The sequence below is a fragment of the Sus scrofa genome, chromosome 6 (genome assembly GCF_000003025.6).
Source record: "Sus scrofa isolate TJ Tabasco breed Duroc chromosome 6, Sscrofa11.1, whole genome shotgun sequence".
NCBI classification, from domain to species: Eukaryota; Metazoa; Chordata; class Mammalia; order Artiodactyla; family Suidae; genus Sus; species Sus scrofa.
In genome coordinates, this window is record NC_010448.4 from 14,297,534 (window position 1) to 14,314,734 (window position 17,201).

The 17,201-nt window shown below is 39.8% G+C and overlaps 1 protein-coding gene across 1 annotated transcript in view; it reads right to left on the reverse strand.

The window, feature by feature from the left end:
- Positions 1 to 10,257, reverse strand: part of HYDIN (HYDIN, axonemal central pair apparatus protein) — a 412,515-nt gene extending 402,258 nt beyond the window's left edge. The window contains 1 exon segment of the mRNA XM_021093814.1: positions 9,688 to 10,257. The gene's annotated coding sequence lies outside the window, so the exon portion shown is untranslated.

The following is a 17,201-nucleotide window of genomic DNA, read 5'->3' on the forward strand; positions in this document are numbered from 1 at the left end:
CCTGTTCTAAACACCATTCTCCTCTAAAAGGACCAGGAGAATGTCCGATCCAAGGGTAAGAGCAAGGAAAGTTTAAGATGTGCTTGGGACATCACTGGGCCACAAAGTGAACAAGTACTCAAAGAATAATGGGACATGTCAGAGACACAAAGGCCAGATTTATGGGGCTCCTTCATTTCTTTTTTTTTTGTTTGTTTTTTGTTTTTGTTTTTGTTTGTTTGTTTGGTTGGTTGGTTGGTTTTTTTTGCTTTTTAGGACCATACCCACGGCATATGGAGGTTCCCAGGCTAGGGGTCTAATCAGAGCTACAGCTGCCGGCCTACACCACAGCCACAGCAACTCAGGATCCAAGCTGAGTCTGCAACCTACACCACAGCTCACGGCAACGCTGGATCCTTAACCCACTGAGCAAGGCCAGGGATCGAACCTACAACCTCATGGTTCCTAGTCGGATTCGTTAACCACTGAGCCACGGCAGGAACTCCGGCTCCTTCATTTCTAATCTGAGAAAGCTGAGCATCAAAATAAATAATGACAGTAACAGGTTATAACCTATTGAATAAAGTAAGAATCCAGGAGCTCGATGATATAAATAAAATAAATGTCTGATGAAGAAAATTTAAATATTTTCAAAATATCACCTCATAAAATCCAAAAGAAAGGAGGAACTTCACAGTGAAAGACCTGAGAGCAGCCCCCCCTTAATCAAATGATCAAAGTGAATATCACGGGTAATGGACAAATCAAAATCATAAGCCCCTTGGCCAAAAGGGGCAACAGGACGAACACAGCTTCCGTTCTTACCAAAATGCATGACATGACTCTAATCACAAGGAAACAAATCCACTTGAAAGACAATCTACACAATAACTGACCTGTAATCTTCAAAAATGTCAAGATGACGAAAGTCAGATTGAGGAACTGCTCCAGAATGGAGATGAAAGCAACATGACAATTAACGCAACACACTGTAACCTAGCAGATCTGACAGGGTCTTGCCGGACGGACCCCTCTCCCATCGCCTCTGCTGTAGCTTCTCTCAGAAGCACCTAGTAACAGTATCTGAGGCACATTTCCTGAATTGTTTCACAGAGGCTAAGAACCCCAAGAAACATCTTCCAGACATTAACTATTGACGCCCTTGAGCTTATAGCTCCCAGACCTATTTACCTAAGGCGTGATGGGGTTAACCCCTGTGACACTGCCCTGTTACCTCACCATCAACCCTTCAGAGAATTGTGCACAAACTCATGGCATACCTTGCAACTCCCCTCCCTCACCTTGCCGTTAAAAATGCTTTCCTAAAACCCACTGGGGAGTCTGGGGTGTTTTGAGCACTAGCTGCCCTGGGCGTATTGCTTGGGGCCCTACCACAAATGCTGCATTTGCTTTCACCACAACCTGGTGTCAGCAGATTGGCCTTCCTGCATGCACACATGCGTGTAGGCCCGAGTTCGGTTAGTAGCATGATTCTGAACAGGACCCTTTTGCTATAAAGGATGTTATTAGGAAAAATGGGCATCAGTGTTCCTTTTCTAATTTTGATGGTTTGTATTGTGGTTGTATAAGAGAATATCCTTATTTACAGCAAACACAAAAGTATTTCAGTATTCAGGGGTGGGGGAACGTCAGGACAATTTATTTTTAAATGGCTAGTGGGGGGAAGTAGTTTGTTATACTATACTTGACATGTTTGGCAACTCAAAGATTGCTTCAAAATTAGAAAAAGTGATACAATAAAAAAAGAATTTTCCTCATTGGCTATTTTTCCCTGAACATAGTTTATGTAGGAAAGACAGAATAATTGCTTGATTCTGTACCTTTATTAATTTTCAGAATAATGAATTGGTGCCATAGTAATTTCCAGTGATAGCAATTTTTAAAGTAATATTATGAACTAAGATATCTTTATATTTTATGTACTTTAATCAATTACAGTGATTACTCTTTCTGATTCTCAAATTTTCTCTGTGTCCTTTTGTCACAATTCCAATAGTCAATAGTGTCCTTTCTTTCTGTACAAGTTGTTCAAGGTTCATCATTTACACTTCCTGCCCCAAACCTGGAATCAATTTTTGGACCTTGAAAAACTCACAGAAGTCCTTCCCTTCAAAGCCTACTTAACAAGGAGTTCCCGTGGTGGCACAGTGGTTAATAAATCCAACTAGGAACCATGAGGTTGCAGGTTCGATCCCTGCCCTTGCTCAGTGGGTTAAGGATCCAGTGTTGCCGTGAGCTGTGGTGTAGGTTGCAGACAAGGCTCGGATCCCGCATTGCTGTGGCTCTGGCGTAGGCTGGTGGCTATGGCACTGATTTGACCCCTAGCCTGGGAACCTCCATATGCCACAGGAGTGGCCTGAGAAATGGCAAAAAGACAAAAAAAAAAAAAAAAAAAAAAAGCCTACTTAACCAAAAAGACAACCCACAGAATGGGAGAAAATCTTTGCAAGTGAATCGACTGACAAGGGATTAATCTCCAAAATTTATAAACAACTTCTGCAGCTCCATACCAAGAAAACAAACAAGCCTATCAAAAAAATGGGCAGAAGATCTAAACAGACAGCTCTCCAAAGAAGACATACAGATGGCCAAGAAACACAAGGAAAGATGTTCAACATCACTCATCATTAGAAAAATGCAAATCAAAACCACTCTGAGGTACCACCTTACACCAGCCAGAATGGCCATCATCCAAAAGTCTACAAACAGTAAGTGCTGGAGAGGGTGTGGAGAAAAAGGAACACTAGTACACTGTTGGTGGGATTGTAAATTGGCGCAACCACTGTGTTAAACAGTATGGAGATTCCTCAGAAAACTAAACAGAGAACTACCATTTGATCCAGCAATCCCACTCCTGGGCATCTGTCCTGAGAAAACCACGACTTGCAAAGACACATGTACTCCAATGTTCATTGCAGCACTATTTACAATAGCCAAGACATGGAAACAACCTAAATGTCCATCGACAGAGAAGTGGATCAAGAATATGTGGTACATATTCACAATGGAATATTACTCACCCATTAAAAAGAACGAAATACTGGCATTTTTAGCAACATGGATGGACCTAGAAACTATCATGCTAAGTGAAGTCAGCCATACAATGAGACACCAACATCAAATGCTTTCACTGACATGTGGAATCTGAAAAAAGGACAGACTGAACTTCTTTGCAGAACAGATGCTGACTCACAGACATTGAAAAACTTATAGTCTCTGGAGGAGACAGTTTGGGGGATAGGGGAATGTGCCTGGGCTGTGGGATGGAAATCCTATGAAATCAGATTGTTATGATCATTATACAACTACAGATGTGATAAATTCATTTGAGTAATAAAAAAAAATGAAAGAAAAAAATTTAGGGCACCTTATTTTAAAACCCGCCTGTTGAAGCTTGTTATTTTTTTCTCTGTCAGATATCTGACCAGCTAGTTCTGTACTTCCTCCAAGAGGAATGGCAAGCAAAAAAGAGGATCTCCAAAGCCACGCTGTGTGGGTATTACAAGCACTTGTTTCTTAGGTTCACGGGAGAAGGTGGTTGTATGCTAATCCTTTTATTAACTCCCTTGAATCAGAAACCACTCCTTTGACCATTTGCTATAACCATTCATAGAACTCAGGGAAATACTTAATTAACTGGTTTATTATAAAAGATATAATAAAGGATACAGACAAACAGCCAGAAGAGGCACACAGGGCAAGATCTGACAGGGTCCTCCCCCAGGGAGTTGGGGTGTGCACCAACCCAGAAGCTCTCTGAACCTCTTTGGTTATGTTTTTATGGAGGCTTCATTATGTGGGCATGGATGACTAAGTCATTGGACAATGGCGACTGAACTCAGTCTCCAGCCCCTCTTTCCTCCCTGAAGGTCAGGGCTGAGACTTCCAATCCTTTAATCGATCACTCAGTTTCTCAGGCTACCAGACTTCACCCTCCAAGAGTCACCTCATTAGCGTAAACCCAAGCTTGGTTGAAAGAAAGGTACTTATTATGAATGGCAAAAGATGCTCTTCTCACCCCTCTTAGGAAATTCCAAGGAGTTTTGGAGCTCTGTGCCTGGAACAAGGAGGAAGATCAAATATGTATTTCTTATTTTGTTACAATAGCACAATGACTAAATTTATTATAACTTTTCTCATCCCTGGCACTGAGAAACAGATAGGTGAGCCTACTTGTTTGCTTTATTTCTCTAATAGGAACATTTAGAAGTGGTAAGCCAGTCAGTTTCTAGAAGCATCTCATCCTGAAGCTTTATCTCATCCTACAGCTAGAGCTGGCCAATACTGTATTATTCAGTCCCGTCTCCCAACATTCAAGTTTGACCTTCATTCTTCCTTTATTTATTTATTTATTTATTTATTTTTGCCATTTCTTGTGCCGCTCCCGTGGCATATGGAGGTTCCCAGGCTAGGGGTCGAATCGGAGCTGTAGCTGCCAGCCTATGCCAGAGCCACAGCAACTCAGGATCCGAGCCACATCTGCGACCTACACCACAGCTCACGGCAACGCCGGATCATCAACCCGCTGAGCAAGGGCAGGGATAGAACCCACAACCTCATGGTTCCTAGTCAGATTCGTTAACCACTGCGCCACGACGGGAACTTGACCTTCATTCTTCTTACACAAGGAAGGCTGACCTAAAACCATTCATCTTGCTAGAAGGAATTCACACATTCATTCAACAAATTTTCTGGAGTACCTACTAAGGGCCAAACACTGTTCTTGGTAGTAAGGGTACAATTGTGAACAAAACAGGAATATACTCCTGCCTTTACGGAGCTTACTTTCAAATGGGGGCAAACGGACCATAACAAAATAGATATGTAAACTATAACATACAAGAAAAAACAAGGCAGGAATGAGCAATGCAGAGGGAGACACAAACTTAAAGTGTTTTGGGGTGAGATTTGAAGGAGATTAAAAAAGCAAGCCATGTGGTTTGCTGGGAGAAGAAATTCCAAGCAGAGGAAACAGCTGGTGTGATGATCCAGAGGTACAAACGGGCTTTGGTATTTGTGAAATAGTAAGGAGGCTACTGTGGCGGGGATGGAATGAACAAGGTGAAGAGAGGAGCGAAGGTCAAAGAAGTAAAGTGAAGGTCAGAGGGGACAGAGCACCTAGGCCTGGGCATTTATTCTGCATGTATGAGAAATCATCTGATTTTTAGAAAGAGGAATGAACTTATCCAACTTATGTTTAAATGGCATAGCTCTGGGTGCTGTGTTGAGCACGGAATGGAGGGGAGCTAACATAGACACAGAAGCCAGTCAAGAAGCTATTGTAATAATCTTGCTGGGAGATGAGGTGGTTAAGCAGGGAAGGAGGTAACAAGTGATCACACAATGTCCATCTTTAAAAGTAGATCCATTAGAATTTGCTGAAGGCTTAGATGTAGGTACAAAAAAGAGGAAGGAGTCAAGGATAATCCTTAAGGTTTTGGTCTGAGCACCTTAAAGGGTGGTCCCATCAGCTGACATGATGAAGACCGAAAGAAACAGGCCTGGGGGGCTGCTGCTCGGGGGCTGTTTTGTCTATTACACCCCCTAACAGAGATGTCAAGTGGGTGGTTGAACACAGGGTCCTAGAGTTAAGGAGAATGGTCCGGGCTGTAGACATATTATTTGGGCATTTGGGTATCACAAGTCATAATGATGAGAGAGACACATGAATGATACCCACTCAGAGGGCAAAGTTTTTCATACATAGGGACTCTTGTCACCAGCGAATGTGGCCCAACTAGAATCCTGCTATACTTCCAATTAGATAGCACTCTTTCCCTGTGTGGGAGAGAAGGTGTGAAAGTTGGTAGCAAGAGGAGGAGAGAACGGGAAGACTTCCAAGTTTCCTTTACAGACCTCCGCTATTGACTCCCCTTTACCATAGGATGTATGTAGTCCGAGCCTCCCGAGGCCCGAAATTGTTACATGACATATACCCTAAGTCCAAGAAGTTAACATAGTATCTTAAGAGCAGGAAATTTTTTTCTTAGGAAAAACATAAGGTCATCAAGATAAAAATATGCAGTCTTCCAGGACCCAACCAACATTCCATGTCAGCTATAGCTTCAGGAAACCTTTAGTTTTGCCTTCCTTCCCCCCTAAATTCATGCTACAAAACAAGGACTGAAATCATCCATGGAATATTCTTGTGGCTTGAGACAAACAGAGCCCAAGTAACACTGCCTCACACTGACTTTAAATTATCTGTTTAGCTGTTTATTTTCTCCACTAGACTTCGAAGTCCTCAAAGAGGTGAGAATGTGCCCTTTCTTCATGGAACAGCAAAAACAATAATCCACCAACGTCCCATTCACTGAACTAGTAATACATGTCAGACACAATGCTAATGGTTTTCAAGCATTTAATCTTCACACAACCCTATGAGTGTGTATTATTTACTCCATTTCTCAGATAAGAAGCTTGAGATTCAGCAAGGTCATGAAACTTACTTAATAGTCAGGCTCAGGCAGTCAGGGTGCCCTTGGAAGACAGGACAAAATGCAGTCCTAGTTTATAGCTGTGATTTAGAGTCACAAGGGCTGAAGGGAGAGGGGATGAGGGGAATTAGATACGTTTATGTTTTATTTCCTATAACAATGCCTTAAACATCACAATGATTCAAGTGAAGTTATAAGCAGCATTAGGAAGAAGACAGACAGAAATCATATTTTATAAGCTAATTCCTTTATAAAATTATTTCAGAGCAAAGTGGAACAGTGAATACACTTGTACATGCTGCAAATGCACATAATCCTACCTGCCTCTTTCTCTGAGACCACCGTGGCCAGTACTTTAAACATGGAAGATGATATCTACTTTGTTAGTAACAGTAAGGAGATAATTTTCTGAATTAGTAAATTCATCACACCTCCTAGCTTAGCTCCTTAAGAAATGAAGAGCTGGAAGTCTGAAAACAGCTTAGGTTTCACAAGTGGCTCAACGTGCCATGAAGGATTATTTCCCCTTTCTGTATCCCAGTTTCTCTGGCCAGGTTAAAATCCTATACTGAGTAAAAACTTCAAAACAGTTTTTGATCCTTTAAGAACAAGTATTAACATAAGGAGGACAAAGCTGAAGCAAAAACTAGAAGCAAACATGTAGAACTCAATTTCAAATCCACATACAATTGTAGTCCATAATCTATTTGTAGTTGATATAGAAGGTAAAATAAATTATTGGGTAGATGTAAGGTAAAATCCGTCCCTGCCCTGGGTCTAGACCTTCTGATTGGATCAGCCATTCCCATGGCATTCCCAGCTTCCCTGGTTTTGCCGCCAAGGTTCTCAGGGGTGCTGAGTGGCTCTGGAATTTGAATATATCACACATGCTGGGTGTGTGTGTGGGGGGGGTCCATTGAGACCACCAGAAACTCAATCTATTTGTGACCTGAGACAAGATTTTATTGCTTCTCAGGTTAAGAGTTAAAAATGTTTTGCTTTTCTACCTCAGGGGTATTAGTTTGATGTATGAGGCAGGGCGATTATTAAATCTTCCATGCCTTCCAAAGATGTAAATTAAACCGCAGCATCTCCTTGGCCACCTTCCCTGTATGAGCTGGAGGTTTATGATTAACTTGTCACTCTTGCATATTCATCAAAACAAGCAGCGCCATAATTCACTACACCTGTTTATTTAAGGGTACCTGCCATTCCTACTTTTGGTGGACAGGATACTAGTCTCCTGATTTCCTGGCAGAACTATAGCAAAGCTTTTAAAAAGGAGGAAAGAATTACTGTCCTCAAATTTGTGTCCTCGTTTCCACAAATATATTTGAAAGAAAGGTGGCTTATACGTAACCATGTGTTGTTCTTTTTGCTTTAAACAAAACTGCACTGCGTTTGGCTTCCCTTGCCTGTTCACAGACACCACATTGGCTAATTCTGTTCATCTGAACGTCTTTCCAACACTTGAAGAGGTCCAGATGAAGTGGACGTAAAACTCTAAAATTCTCTTGTCATTTCTGTCACCATTCAATTCAACAAATACAATATTTATTAGGTCCCTTCTATGTGGGAAGCAGCAAATCAAATTTAGCCTTTCATTTCTTCATCCAATATTTATTTAGTGTCTTTCATATGCCAGTAAGAGTACTAGATGTACCATTCGCTGTTCAAAACAGTGAACGGTCCTTTCCCCCACGGAATTTACAGCCTTGCTACCCACTTCCCAAGTCTCTCCATACTATGAAAAATGGGGAGAAGGGAGGGACAGTGAGAACCTCAATAAAAGGGAAGAAAAGCAGAACATATCCCTTCTAAGGTAAGTATACACAAAATAGACACTAAATTGAGCCAGGATTAATCAGACGTCTGCAAGGTTCATTTCCTCCTCCTGGTCCAGTGTAGGTCTGCAGGACTCAAGTGCACTGAAACCATAGCATTTTGCCTCTTTTTTCTCCCCGTGCTTGTCATATCACCAATTATCTGGTTTGCTGAAGCAGAGGAGGTTTTCAAAGGAAATTTTCAGCAGGACTGCCTGACCTCTGATCTGCCACAGGAAAAATTCACCTTTACCCACTTTAAATCTTAGGATAAATACCTTTCATTTTTAAGAAATAGATTCCTGATTATATCCTTAGCTCTCTTTTCAAAAGTTTTTGTTATGGAAATTGGCAAAAAAATATGATAAAGATGAGATAAAATAATGAACCCTCATGGGGCGATCAGTGAGTTCAGTAATTATCTGTATTTTGTCATTCTTGTTTTTATCTATCACATGTCTCTCTCCTCTCACCTTTATTTCTGTTTTTGATTATTTTAAAATAAATTCCCACTTAATACCACTTTGCCTAAAAATTCATCAGAATTTATCTCTGACAAATAAGATTTTTAAAATATAGCTGTAATGTTGTAATATTTAACCAAATAAGAATAATTCTTTAATATCTTCTAATATCTAAGCCCATGTTCAAATGTCTCTGATTGTATTTTTTAAAAAATCCTCTTGCAGAGTTCTGGTTGTGGCACAGCGGAAATGAATCTGGCTAGTACCCATGAGGTTACGGGTTTGTTCCCTGGATTCCCTCAGTGGGTTGGGGATCTGGCGTTGCCGTGAGCTGTGGTGTAGGTCACAGATGTGGCTTGGATCTGGTATTGCTGTGGCTGTGGTGTAGGCTGGCAACTGTAGCTCTGATTTGACCCCTAGCCTGGGAACTCCCATATGCCATGGATGCAGCATAAAAATAAAAGCAAAAATAAATAAATAAATAATCCTTTTGAATTGAAACAGGATGTAAACAAAGTCTACACAATGGATTTTGGTGATGTGTCTTTAATTTACACCTTTTCTCCCCATATCCTTTTGAATACCACCAAAAGAGTCATCCAGTAGTAGAGATAATAGAGGGTAAAAAAGATTGGGTCTATAGGTTCTACTTAGGTATGGAGAGCTGACAAAGACGTTATGGTTGAAAAAAAAAGAGGTTGAACAAACTGCAAGTAAATGACTTTTCCTGAAACCATCAAAAAGCTAAAGTTGAGTACTGAGCCCCAAATCTGAGAAACAAATGTCCCCAGGAAGACATGGAATGCAAGCACTGTTTACTTGGAGCACTTGAAGAGTTCACCTGGAATTGTTCAAAAACTTGTAGAGGGTGAGCACTGGCTGCTGAGCTCTAAAGGCTGCAGATACAGGGGAGTGCACATCAGTCACAGGCTTCTAGCTCTACAGATTCCAATGCGTACTCACAAAAAATGATGGCAAGAGTCCTGAGAAAGCGTCCCTCGTCGCACAGGCTTAGGAGAGGGGAAGAGCAGCTGCTGCAGGAGGGCCATGGAGCCTGCCCAGATCCTCTTCTCTATCTCCCTATAAAAAAAAATGTGGTAAACGAAAATAAGCAAGGGAAAGAACCCACAATACCAAGAGATAAAATAATCAACAGAACCAGATTCATATATGACACAGATATTGGAGCTAACAGGGAATTAAAATAACGATGAAAAGTATGTCAAAGGCTCCAGTGGAAAAGTTAGGAACAAGCACTGCCGAATGAGTAATTTCAGAAGAGATGGAATCTGTAAAAAAACAAATGGAGATGGTAAAACAACAACAAACAGTACTAGAGGTCAGGACTGTTATTGACAGGCTCAGCAGCAGACTTAACAGAGCTGAGGGAAAAATCAGTGAACTTGAAAACTATACAAACAGAAGACAGGATCCGGGAACTGTAGGACAACATCAAATGATCTTATAGATGTGCAATTAGAATTCCAAAAGGAAAAAAAAGAGAATGGTGGAGTTCCCACCTTGGTGCAGCAGAAATGAATCTGACTAGGAACCATGGAGTTCCCGTCATGGCGCAGTGGTTAACGAATCCGACTAGGAACCATGAGGTTGCGGGTTCGGTCCCTGCCCTTGCTCAGTGGGTTAACGATCCGGCGTTGCCGTGAGCTGTGGTGTAGGTTGCAGACACGGCTCGGATCCCTCGTTGTTGTGGCTCTGGCGTAGGCTGGTGGCTACAACTCTGATTCGACCCCTAGCCTGGGAACCTCCATATGCCGCGGGAGCAGCCCAAGAAATAGCAAAAAAAAAAAATGACTAGGAACCATGAGGTTGTGGGTTCAATCCCTGGCCTCGCTCAATGGGTTAAGGATCCAGTGTTGCTGTGGTGTAGGTTGCAGACATGGCTAAGATCTGGCATTGCTGTGGCTGTGGTGTAAGCCAACAACTGTAGCTCTGATTCAACCCTTAGCCTGGGAACCTCCATATGCCTCAGGTGTAGCCCTAAAAAGCAAAAAACAAACAAACAAAAAAAGAGAATGGAATAGAATAAATATTTGAAAGGATAATGGCTAAGAATTTCCAAAATTAATGGCATACATAAAGCCATAGATCTAAACCACTAACCAAGATAAAATACCCAAGCCAGAGACAGACATATCATATTCGACCTCTGAAAACACAAAGAAAAAATCTTAAAGGCAGAAAAGGGGGGGAAAGACATGGAGAAACAAACATTGCAATTATAACAGCATCTTGTGAGAAACCATGAAAGCTATAAAACAAGTGTGACATTTTTTAAAGGTGTAAACCAGAGAATGACATCATCAAGGTGGTGGAGTAAGAGACTTTAGCTATTAGACACTTATCCCTGAATGAAAACAGCTCTGGGAAAGCTCAGGAAGCTGCTTACAAAGCTTCAGCAACACAATGCAGCAATCGATCAATCAAAATAACCATATAAAAAGGGTAGCAAGAAGAGTTTCATTTTGCCTGTATCGTCCCATCCCCCAGGCTGGCACTGTTCAGTGATAAGAGGGAGCTCCTCAGCCTGAGAGTTTCCCTTACCCATAAGATCAAAGTGTGGTGAACAATCAGCTTCCCCAGCCTTTCAGAGCACTGCACAAAGAACCCACTTAAGTTCAGCCCACCCAGAGACCAGCAAAGTTGAGACTTCCAGAGATGGGAAGGAACAGAGAAGTGCAGGAGCTACCAGTGTCAGTCATGAAGCACAAGCAACTGCAACTCCCAGGGGCCTGCTCTGCAGAAGACCACAGAAGTCTTCACTGCTGAGGACCTCGACAGCCCTTACTGACACCATAGGCCCCCTTCCCCGCTTTCATCACTGAGAATCTCATTGCAGATTCCATCACTGCTTACAAAGGCCCCTAACAGTTTTTGCTACTGAGAAAATCAATGCCAAGCATAGTCACTGTGGACCCCTTACAGTGATTTCGCTGCTGAGATTTTTCACCTCACACATTTTCATGCTCACAGACACCATCTGTCCAAGTCTCTCCATGTTCCCTCCCCACCAAAGCCCAGAATCCACCCTAGCTACCAGTCAGTCTCTGCAGCCTAGGCCCCCAAAACTTATCTGCACTGCTGTGCATGTACCCATGGCCAGCTACTGCAGCCACATGAGTACATACTAATAGCCAAGGCCCGTCCCCCTCAGCTGCTTGTGGACCCAGAGATGGCTCTGACTCCTGTTGAGAGCTGGTATTACTACATGGGCAATTCAGCACCTACATGCTGCCATCTCCAGGTCCCATTAGCAGCCTCCACTGCCTTGCACTTACCTGAGACTAGCTCCTCTAGTCAAACAAGTATATGCAAACAGAAAGGGCCTCCATAGCTGTTTGTGCACCCACAGTAGTTTGTCCCAGCCCCTACTGCTTGCCCTGGCCTTTGCCACTGCCTGCCTGAGTGTCTGCAGCCAGCCCCTGCTACTATGCATGCACCTGCAACTGCCCTCACAGTGTGTGCACATCCTGGTTCCAACCACCACTACCATGTGCCCTTGTCCCTAGACCACCAATGAAGACCAACAGCCCTTGAAGTCCCTGTAGATCCCCACAGCTCTTGCCAAGGATCATGTAGTTGTCAATGTCATGAATCCCAGCTGCCTGAGCTGAAAAGACATCATGCACTCCTGGACCCAGAACCACGATACACCCCATTTGATCCCCCTACCACTACACCTAGAGTCACAAAATGTTCCAGCATGCCACCACCCAAAGGTGAAGATTTTTCTGTACCAAAGATAGTCCATAAAGTAGAAGAGGTGACTGCTTGTTCAAATGTGCAGATGCCTATACAAGGCTACAGAAATCATGAAGAATCAGGGAAACATGATGCCACCAAAGTGACACAGTAAACTTTGAGTAACTGACCCTTTCAAAGAAATAGAGATCCAGAGATTGGCCAATAAAGAATTCAAAATATTTTTTCCAAAGATGCTCAAATTGTTACAAGGGAATATGGATATATGACTTAATGCAATTAGAAAATTTTTAAACAACAAAATGAGGAATTCAACAAAGAGATAGAAAACATTGAAAAAGAACCAAATGGGAAATTTGGAGGTGAAGAATTCAATGACACACTGAAGAATCCAATAGAGAACTTCAACAGCAGACTCGACCAAGTACAAGAAAAAAAAATCAGTGAGCTCAAAGACAGGTTATCTTAAATTATCCAGTCAGAAGGGTAAAAAAAAATAATAATGCAAAAGAATGAAGAAAGCCTAAGGGAATTAAGGGGCATCAAAATCATCATTATTATCATCTATTGATTATTGGAATCCCAGAATGAGAAGAGAGGGAGCTAAGGGCAAAATTTTATTTAAAGAAGTAATAAATAGAAATTTCCCAAATCTGGGGAGGGATTTAGACATCAAGATTTTGAAGCTCTTTGGTCCCCAGATAAAGTCAATCCAAAAAGATTTTCTCCAAGACACATTATGATAAAACTGCCAAAAGAAAAAAGAAAAAAAGAAAAGTCTTGTAAGCAGCAAGAGAAATGAAGTTTGGCATTTATAGGGAACTCCCATAAGACTGTCACTGAATATCTCAGCAGGAACCTTGCAGTCCAAGAGAGAATGTGATTATATATTCAATGTTTTGAAAGGGGAAAAACTGCAAACCAAGAAAATTTTACCAGGCTAAGCTGTCCTTCAGAAAAGAATGGGAGTGGGGGGTGGGGTGATGTGCTTGGGCTGTGGGATGGAAATCCTGTGAAATCAGTTTGTTATGATCATTATACAACTACGGATGTGATAAATTCATTTGAGTAATAAAAAAATGAAAAAAAAAGAAAAGAATGGGAGATAATGCTTATACACTCAAAAAAGTAGCACCTAAATATGTAAAACAAATATCAACAGACGTAAAAGGAGAAAAAGACAGCAATACAATAATAATAGGGGACTTTAGTGCTCCACTTTCATTAATGCATAGATCATCCAGACAGAAAACAATAAGGAAGCACTGACCTTAAATAACATGTTATGCTAGAAGGACTTAAATATATCCAGAATATTCCATTCAAAAGCAACAGACTACACATTCTTCTCAAGCACACATGGAACATTCTCCAGGATAGATGACATGTTACGCACAAAACAACTATAAATAAATTTAAGAAGACTAAAATCATATCAGGCATCTTGTCCAACTACAATGGTATGAAACTAGAACTCAATTACAAGAAGAAAACTAGAAAATTCACAAATATAGGGAGATTAAACAATATGTTACTGGATAACCAATGAGTCAAAGAAGAAATTAAAAGAGAAATCAAAATACACCTTGAAGCAAATAAAAATGGAAATACAACATAAAACATATGGGATGCTGCAAAAGTAGTTCTAAGAGGGAAGTTCATAGCAATAAATGCTTACCTCAAGAAACAAGAAAATTTTAAAATTAATAATCTATCTTTATACCTCAAGGAACTAGATAAAGAACAAACGAAGCCCAAAGTTACTACAAGGAAGGGAATAACAAAGATCAGAATGGAAATAAATGAAATAGAGACTAAGAGCACAACTGGGAAAGATCAAAGAAACCAAGAGCCTGTTTGTTAAAAGACAAACAAAATTAATAAACTTTTAGCTAGACTCACCAAGAAAATAAAAGTGAACTCAAATAAATAAAATCATAAATAAAGGAGGAAACACTGCAATCGACACCACAGAAATACAAAGGATAGTCTCTTATAGAGACTATGATGAAGAATTAACTGTATCCCAACAAACTGAACAACAACAAATTGTAGAAGAAATGCATAAATTCCTAAAAACACTACCAAGACTGAATCATGAAAAGAGAAGATCTAGACAGCTTACTAGTAAGGAAATTAAATCAATCCTCAAAGACACTCCAATAAACAAAAGTTCAGAACCAAATGGCTTCACTCATGAATTTTACCAAACATTTAAAGAAGAAATAATACCAGTCCTTAAACTCTTCCAAAAAATAGAATAGAAACACTTCTAAACTCATTTTACAAAGCCAACATTATCCTGAAACCAAACCAGCCAAGGATGCCACAAGAAAAGAAAATTAAGGCCAATATCCCTGATGAACACAGATGCAAAATCCTCAATGAACCAAATTCAATAATACATTAAAAGGATCATACACTATGATCAAATAGTATTTTTCCAGGGATGCAACGATGGTTCAATACCTACAAATCAATCAATGTGATACATCACATTAACAAAATGAAGGATAAAAAGCATACAATCATCTCAACAGATTATCATTAAACCACAAGAAGATATCACCTCCCACCTATCAGAATGGCTATCATCAAAAAGACAGCAAATAACAAGCACTGGCAAGGATGTGGAGATAAGGGAATGCTTGAGCACTGTTAGTGGGACTGTAAATTGGTGCAACCACTATGGAAACCAGTACGGTGGTTCCTCAAAAAATTAAAAATAGAACTATCATATGATCCAGAAGCTTCACTTCTGGGTACTTATCAGAAGAAAACAAAAAAAAAGAAGAAAGAGAGAGAGAGAGAGAAAGAAAGAGAGGGGAAGAGGGGGAGAGAGAGAAAAAGAAAGAAAATCAAGATGAAATAAATAACACTCTAAGTAAATATACCAAAATTGACACTAATGAAAGCTCTAAACAAATGAATTTTGTAAAAAGAAATATAGGAAATCATAAGAATTCCTCTGCCAAAAATATACTAGGCTGAGCTCATTTCACAAAGTCAACCAAATTTTTAAAATCGGATAATGCAAATGCTATTTAAACTATTTCAGTGCACAGAAAAAAAATCCAAATTATTTTTTTATAAAGCAAATATAACATTGATTCCAAAAACAGAAAACACTGCTCAATAAAGCAAAACTACAGACCAATTTCATTTGTAAATATTAATGCAAAAATGGTAATTCATATTAGCAAACAGAATCCAATAATCCATCATGATCAAGTAGGGCGTAGTCCAGAAATGTAAGAGGGGCTCAATATTAAGAAATTCATTAATACAACTAATCATATTAACAACTAATCATATCAACTAAAGAGAAAAATAAGTTCATCTCCACTGATTTTTAAAAAATGGAAAAATGAAACGTTCATGTTTTTAAAAATCTCAAAAATAGGAACTAAAACCTCATCAATATAAATAAAAATAATTAAATAACTTTTAAAATATCAGCAGCTGATATAATGGGGAAATACGAGAGGGCCAGTTCTCAAAATATGTTATGTGGACCCAGACATTATTTATTTCCCCCTTTCGCTATGTTAAATAGTTAATGTGACACAAAAGCATGGACATTATTGCTGATGTCTTAACACAAATCAAGGTAATGGCAACAAATCATACTAGTAGTTGTTGTTGTCTTCATATTCAGAGTAGAGGGGAAAGCCATTTTTAACTAAGAATATCTTTAATGAAGTAGTAAAAATGATGAATTTATTAAGTCTCAAAACTTGAGTGTGTCTTTAATATTCCAGGTGAAGAAATGGGAAGTACACATAAAGCATTTCTGCTGCAATATCCAAACAGAATGGCTGTGTCCAGGAAGAGTATTTGAGCAACTGAGCTGTAAACTGAGGCTGTGCATTTTGCATGGAACACCATTTTTAAAAAACAACTGGCAAATTACAGTTATTCAGACTTGAGTATCTGGCACATATTTTCTCAAAAAATTGATAAAGTGAGCTGTCACTTCAAGGAAAACAACTGACAATAATGTTGCCATGACAAAATACAAGCATTCAAGCAAAAATTAAAATTTTAGAAATAATTCTGTCTACCACCCTGAGCTTGACAGCTTCTCAGTACTTAGATTTCTCTGATGGGATTAGGGGAGATGTTGAAAAACGCAATTTTTTGATACCATACAACCATCGAATGTGTCAACACTTGCAGGATCCACAAATCTCAATGAACCAGTATTCTCCAAACGACAAATCCATAGTGTTACAAGACCACATGTAAGTAAATGACCCACTCAAAGTACATGACAAACCAATGGATTTTAGCGTAACAGAGTATAAAAGGTCATTGACAGAGTTTTAAGACTCTTCATTGCAACCATCTTTTAAGAAACTATCACCTGTGAAGTTCTGGAGTAGCATCAAAAAATACGTGTAATTACCAAAGAGGTCATTAAATTCTCTTCCCTCTTCAAACCACATAGCCATGTGGGGCCAGATTTTAAACATTTCAACCAAGACAATGTGTTGCAATAGACTGAGTATAAGAACAGATACAAGAATCTAGCTTTCTTTTACAAAGACAAAAAAAAATACTTGTAAAAAATGTAAACGATGCCATGCTTCTCACTAAATTTTGTTTTAAACATTATTTTTCATAAAAATATTTATGTTAACATGTAATGGTTTGCGTCATCATTTTTTAATTAATGAAACAGTGTACAAGGCCCTGTCTTTGTCTTTTGAAGTAAAAGGCTGACTAACTCAAGAGTTAATGACTGGGAAATGTGA